Genomic DNA, 7,657 nt, shown 5'->3' with positions numbered 1-7,657 from the left:
GAGGACGAAAACATAGCGCTAATGACCAAAAGGTTCTCAAGAATGTTAAAAAAGGGACAAGTGTTTCAAAGAAGGAACTTTCAGAAGACAACTGAAAATCCAAGAGATCAAGTCTGTCACAAGTGTGGAAGTCCGGATCACTTTATCATGTTTTATCCATTAAAAGCTCTAGAGGAAAAGAGGAACAATTCGGAGAAAGCAAAAGAAATCAAGAATGATAAGTACATTGCCACAAACAGATGAATAGCCAATCAAGAAGCTGATCTCTCAATGAAAAGGGCCTTTGCCGCTATGGAGGACTAATCAGAAGAAGAATATAAGGATGGAGGATTCGAAAATCAATCACTACTTGCAATAGAACAAACATATAAATATAATTTTCTTGCACTCATTGCTGAAATAGAATCAGAAGATGAGAGGAACACTTGTCAATCCCAAGAAATGATTCTTTCACAAATGGATGGAACAAATTTTGAAGATGAAGAAGAAGATGACAAACAAAGAAAGGTAAGTCTTCATCACATTAAAGTAAATATTGATTTCTATTCTAAAAGGGAACTAGAATCCCTATTGAGTACTCTTATAGATGCATATCAGTCAATAAGTTCTAAAAGAGAACAAATGATGGAAGACTATGCATCTTTAAGAGAATAAAATGACAATCTTGAGAAACACAATCACTGTCTTCAAAATAAATTAAAAGAACGGGTTAAGACCCAGAGGTAAGTCACAAGGGAAAAAAACTCCACTAGTGAACTTCAATTTGCTTTAGGAGAAGAAATAAAATGGTTAACCATAAATTGTCAGGCCTTAACTGAAAGAAATAGGTTATTACAAGAAAATCTTGATAAAATCAAACTGGATCTGGAACGAAATCTTAGATGGACCAGGTCCTCTGAAATTTTAACTCAGATTCAAGAAAGGCAGACCACCAGTTGAAGTGGGATAGGTTTTAGTAGACAGAAAAATCTTGTAGCACACACTATTCAAATGTCTGAAAGTACATACACTCATTGTGGAAACTCAGGTCATTCAAGGAATCAATGTAAAGCTCTATTTGAGGCCTTTCATAAAAATGTTAAGTTCACTAAAAAGGAAAAGGCTGAAACGATTAAGAATCTGGTTCCAAATAAAAATACTCTAGATAAAAGGTCTTATTATTTACCTTTCTGGGCTAGAAGAGATCTTATTCATCCTTTTACTCACAAAAAGGGGTCCAAGCTAATCTGGGTTCCCAAGGCTAGTTTTTGACTAGTATTTCAGGTGAAGGTGAGAGAGGAAAAAGGTCAACCTAGTACATGGATAGTGCATTCTCCAAACAGGTGCTAAAAATGGTAGAAAATTTCCTCTCACTCTCTGCATTTCAAGGCGGCAGTGAAGTCCTTGAAAATGATGAGAAAGGTGAAATAGTCAAGATTGATAGAGTTGAAAAGTCACAACCACCGGCCATAGAGAATGTGTTTTATGTTCAAGTATTGAAGCACAACACGTTGAGCATCTCTAAAATTTGTGAGAAAGAAAATAATGTAATGTTCACATCAGCTGAATATTGTGTGCCAAATTGTAACTCCGGGAACCTGGTTCTTAACATGAAGATAATCGTACTTGCCTCAGCGTCATTAATGATATTTCTCTACTTGGGCATAAGAGAATGGGTCATGCTAGTTTCTCTCTTTTAAGTAAACTAGTCATGAAGGATCTGGTTCATGCAACTCTCCGAATCAAAATATGTGTAGCTATTGTGCATGGTGTGTATGTAAAAGAGAAATATCTGAAGTCATCATTCAAGCAGAATAAAAAGGTTGACATTGAAGAAAGTGACTTGATATCAAACATCTTTGATAATGCAAATTTAGGGAACATTGTAGATAAACCTGGTTCATATCTGACAATCATTGATGCACCTACAGCAGGAGATACTGGATTAACCCATGGTCTTGGACATAGGAGGAATAATAAAGCAATCAGGACACTTAGAGTCTGGTACATCTTCGGGGGGAACTTCATTGTGTGAACCTGGTCCTTGTTATTCATTGATTTGGTTCTCTGTTACTCAACTTGAAATTCCTTTAATCTGGGAGAATATGATGATGTGTACATACTCACGAAGGCCTTGAATATGAAGAATATGAGAAAAAATCAGTCAAAGCTTGGTCTTTTTGAAACAAACTGATATATTATCATGATTTTCTTTAATAATTTACAATGAATATTTGCTAACTCAGTCTCGTACTGTAACAGGTACACACTCCAGGCACATCTCAAACAATATTTAGCAGGTCTGCATATATTATCCCTACTCTTTTACTAACAACATTAAGCAAATCATTGAGGAACACACAAAAGGGGAACCTGGTTTCTCTGTAATACCCAGGTATGTACCATCCTTTTTCAATGTATGAATTTCCTGAGTTTGTGTCAAATATAAGCACTAGTGAACCTGGTCGATCATCAAAAATTCAATTATTTAACCCTTTCTTTGACAATAAGCATCATTCAATCCCAAACCACTCAAATGATGAAAACCTCAGTCTTGAAGCCACCCTTGCTTTAATTTAAGGGGAACCTTGTTTTACCTCTCACATCTGAACTAGTTTCGCAAATTCCAAATTGATATTCCATCCATTCCAAGTGTATAACCAGTTATCTCTTAGGGGGAACAATTTTCTTAGGAACAAACTATTATCAGTGCTTGCTTTCATTATTGATAAATCCATCGCTATTGCACCAAATTGTGATGAATTATAGTTGGTACTCCTTCCAAATATATTCAAGAAAAGGGTTATAGAAAAAAACCACAAAGGAGTGAAAATGTTATGGAGTAGAATTTAAAAAAAAAGGTGAAAAGAAAGAAAGCTCCATAACTTAGTTGTTGTTGCTCATAATGCATGAAAATACTCACCTAGTCTCCTTGAAACTGACTATGCTCAACTGATGATGGACCTCATGTTTTTCTTTATGTAATTTCAGATTCTAAGAAAACTGATTATAACGAAGGAGTTGGTACACAATGGGTGTACTGAAAAAAGAAAAAAAATCTGATGGCTCAAAATATCCTTTTCCTCCTCATTTTAGTAATCTTCGTCCCAATCCTTATCCTCCATTTTTCAGACTCTTTGATGTGATTATGTCTGTCTCGTACTAATGATATCATATGCTTTTGATTTAGGGCTCTAAGGGCTTAAACTGGTACATATTTATTTATTTTGTTTCCCATTGAAGATCTTGATTGTGTATGAGTTTAAGATGGCTAATATCCTCATATTAACTTATCGTATTGTTAGTAGAAGTGTACTTGAAAGTGTTGCCCAAGTGGCCATGAATTAAAATGATATTGCACTCATTGAATGTTAATCGAGTTCTTTGGTTATTGGTTTTCAATGATGCCAACAGGGGAAAGTTATATGATGTGGGTTAGGAACACACTACTAAAAAACCAATGAATACCGACCTACGGAGGTCGGTATTCCCTGAAATACTGACCAAAAAGCGACTTGCCAGCTTAGGTTGGAGAAAGTTTGGTCGCTATTCAATTCCGACCTATAGAGGTCGGTATTTCCTGACCTCTCGAGGTCAGTTTTAATTTTAAGTCGGAATATTCATTATTTTATTTTCCGACATCCTGAGGTCACTTTTATATATTTGTTTATTTTTTATTTTTATTATTTCTGTCTTCCTAAGGTCAGAATATTTATTTCTCATATATTGGAATACCGACATCCGGATGCCGGTATATTTTAATTATATTTTTTCTTAATTTTTAAATTCCAACCTCCGGAGGTCAGTATTTTTATTTTTTATTTTTGAGATTCTGACCTCCGGAGGTCGGTATCCTTATTTTCTATTTTTGAGATTTTGACCTCCGAAGGTCGATATTTTTATTTTTTATTTTTGATATTCTGACCTCCGCAGGTCGATATTTTTATTTCTTATTTTTGAAATCCTGACCTCCGAAGGTCGGTATTTTATTTCTTATTTTTGAGATGACCTCCGGAGGTCGGTATTTTTATTTTTTATTTTTGAGATTCTGACCTCCGGAGGTCGGTATCCTTATTTTCTATTTTTGAGATTTTGACCTCCGAAGGTCGATATTTTTATTTTTTATTTTTGATATTCTGACCTCCGCAGGTCGATATTTTTATTTCTTATTTTTGAAATCCTGACCTCCGAAGGTCGGTATTTTATTTCTTATTTTTGAGATGACCTCCGGAGGTCGGTATTTTTATTTTTTATTTTTGAGATTCTGACCACCGGAGATCGGTTTTCTGCTACAAAACTGGCAGCAAATTGCTGCAATTTTAGTTGCCCACCTGCATATTTATACCAAAACAACCCAAAGAATTCCAAATAAGCTATTTCAAAATAAACTTCATCCAACCAAAACAACACAATAGTTTCAACATATACAGTAAACTATTTCAAAATGTACTTCATCCAACTTCAAAATAAACTAAATACGATCAAACAATTCCAAAAATATAGAAGTCTAAAATGTCAAATAGATACAACTACTCCTCATCACCCTTAGTCTCCTCATCACCCTCACTCTCCTTATCAGACTTATCATTCTCTTCACCGTCACTCTCCGGACATGGAGGAAGATTTTTTCCTGATTCAAAAAGAAAAGTTAGTTGGGCCTGAAGCGCTGCTTACCTTTTGTTCTCTATCTCCTTTGTTGTCGCAATCTCCTCCTCTCTTTTCCTCTCTCTTTCTTCTCTCTTCTTCTCTATGTCGGCTACAGCAGCAAGCTCGGCATTGAGAAAAGCTATATTACCCTCCATTGCAGTTATTGTCTCTCTATCCCCGCCATCGAAGCTTGAGGATGATGAACCACAATACCCAAGCCTTCTTCTTCTGATACGTCTTTTCTGGACTAGCCGTAGACTGAACCTCTAATCGGTTCACCTGCACTCTGTTTCCAAAGATTCTCGTTTTCTTCTTGTGTAAATGATCTGTCCCGAACTCTCAAGAGGTAGAGTACTACGATATTCCTGAGAAATTATTTAAACAACTTAATAACTTTTTAACTTTAACTAGTTTAGTATTGACTTAATTCCAACAACTAAATCCATCAACAAAACCACATTTTTTAATTTAACTTATTTAAATTTAAAGCTAAGTGTCAACACTAGATGGACACAAATCGATCTTGCAAGAAAATCAATTTTGTCATCAATAGGATCAACTAGTGTTGGTACTCATGCTTAACAAATATATTATTTTTAAATTTAAAGCTAAGTGTCAACACTAGATGGACACAAATCGATCTTGCAAGAAAATCAATTTTGTCATCAATAGGATCAACTAGTGTTGGTACTCATGCTTAACAAATATATTATTTTTAAATTTAAAGCTAAGTGTCAACACTAGATGGACACAAATCGATCTTGCAAGAAAATCAATTTTGTCATCAATAGGATCAACTAGTGTTGGTACTCATGCTTAACAAATATATTATTTTTAAATTTAAAGCTAAGTGTCAACACTAGATGGACACAAATCGATCTTGCAAGAAAATCAATTTTGTCATCAATAGGATCAACTAGTGTTGGTACTTATGCTTACCAAATATATTATTTCTAAATTTAAAGCTAAGTGTCAACACTAGATGGACACAAATCGATTTTGTAAAAAATTCAATTTTGTCATCAATAGGATCAACTAGTGTTGGTACTTATGCAAAACAAACACTCGATGGACACAAACAAGTTATCACAAAATTAAAGCTAAGTATCAATACTAGATGGACACAAACACTTATAGAAAACAATTGTACTTGAACTTTAGAAATTTAGAAGCACCAAACCTTATCTCCTACTTTGATGAAAGAAGCAATATAGTCTTGTATCAACTTTTTTAGATGTTGAGCTTCCTCAGTTGGCTAGCACGAAAAGAAACAAATGTTAATTAGCTTATTGAAATTCATACCCACTTTGGTGATATACCTCACAAGCAGGCATATCATTGCTTTGGAAAAAGGATGAAACTTCATATATTCAAAAACATGAACAGAGACTAGCAACAAACCATTGCTGCCAGTAACCCTGGAGCAAACTTGTGGGCATAATAGAACAAAACAAGAGACTACATGCAGGTATGCACTAAAAATCCCCAATAACCAAGAGTCTCCATAACACAAGCTTGTCTACTTCACAAATTAAAAGGTCAATATATGCTGAAGTTGGACTTGCATTCATAGTATGATCCAATTTAGTGTGCTTTTATGAATTCCAATGTTGAAGTTGGTCGAATTTGTATCATCAAACAATATATTAGCTCTACAACTATGAAGAGACTATGCAACAACAAAAAATGTGTATTATCAAATCCAAATAACCACAGTAACCTAAGATCAATATTCCTAGTAAACTGTCCTCTTAAAACTTCTAGATAACCCATGAACTAAGACCAAAAGAAAATAAAGAGAAACAATGTTTTGATCATGAAGTAAAGAGAAACAAATAAACAAAGTAGACCTTTATCTTAAACCGTGAATAAATATCTTCTATCTACCCTTCTACACACACATTCCTCTATTCGATGTAAAATTGTGTAATGCAGATACTTCCAGGATAGTGTAGGTTAAAGAAAACTAGATCAGCATAAAACAGTAACTTCAACAAAGCAGTAACACCCAAAAGTACCAAAAATCAACTAACCACGTATTGTTATCATAGCATGAAAAGAATTTTTCTTTCATGCCCAAAAGTAGAAAGAAAAATGTCAAACGCAGAAGCATCAAAAGTCTAGATCAAATGAAGTTACTTTATCGACCAGGTCAATCAAGTAAAAGTCAAAGTTCACAATGTTAAAACTAACAAAAGTCACACTTCCAGCTAAGGTTCTTGGATTTGTATATGATACAATAATAAGACCAGTGAAGTTCTGGCTTCAGCTAGATTTTTTCTCAATGAGTCCTGGTAATTGCAGGCTGTAGTATGATACAAGTATAAATAGTTAACAAACATCAAGTATAAATAGTTAACATCAAGCATATATGAAGTTTTATCCTTTCAAACTCCATTTTTTTTCGTTTCTGGATTCACACTGTACTAGTAATTAATCAATACCCATTAAAAAAATCAACAACAATTTGCCCAATGAACAAGCATTTCATATAGTTGAAGAGAGAAGTGATTGGGTTGGTATTGCCGAGAAAATAAACAGAACAAACCTTATGGAGGCGGCGCGAACTGAGAAAGCAGCTGATGGAGGCGGCGCCGATCGGAGGCGCAAACTGAGAACCTTTTGTTGCTGCTGCGACCACCCTCGATCTGCTGCTGCGACCTGCTGCTACTGTTGAGGCAACGCCGGTCGGGCTTGGTGGTGTGGCGCAGGGATGGGTGGGGATGGGCGCCGATGGGGTGGGTCGGGGTGAGAGAGGATTAAGAGTGGAGTGAGAGATGACTTAGGGTTTTGATATTATCATTCTTTTTTTAAGAGAAGTATTTAATTTACCGACCACGGGATGTCGGTATCTTTTAAAATAATTATCTATATTTAAAAATATTTAATAAATACCGACATCGTGAAGTCGATATTATTTAAATAAACTAATAATTTAAATAGACCAACCTCTTAAGGTCGGTATTTATTAATTTATTTTCATATAAACTCATCTCTTGAGGTTGATTTTATTAATTAAAATTACATATAT

This window comes from Solanum tuberosum, unplaced genomic scaffold (assembly GCF_000226075.1).
Source record: "Solanum tuberosum cultivar DM 1-3 516 R44 unplaced genomic scaffold, SolTub_3.0 scf00307, whole genome shotgun sequence".
Classification (NCBI taxonomy): Eukaryota; Viridiplantae; Streptophyta; class Magnoliopsida; order Solanales; family Solanaceae; genus Solanum; species Solanum tuberosum.
Note: the sequence above shows the minus strand (reverse complement) of the source record.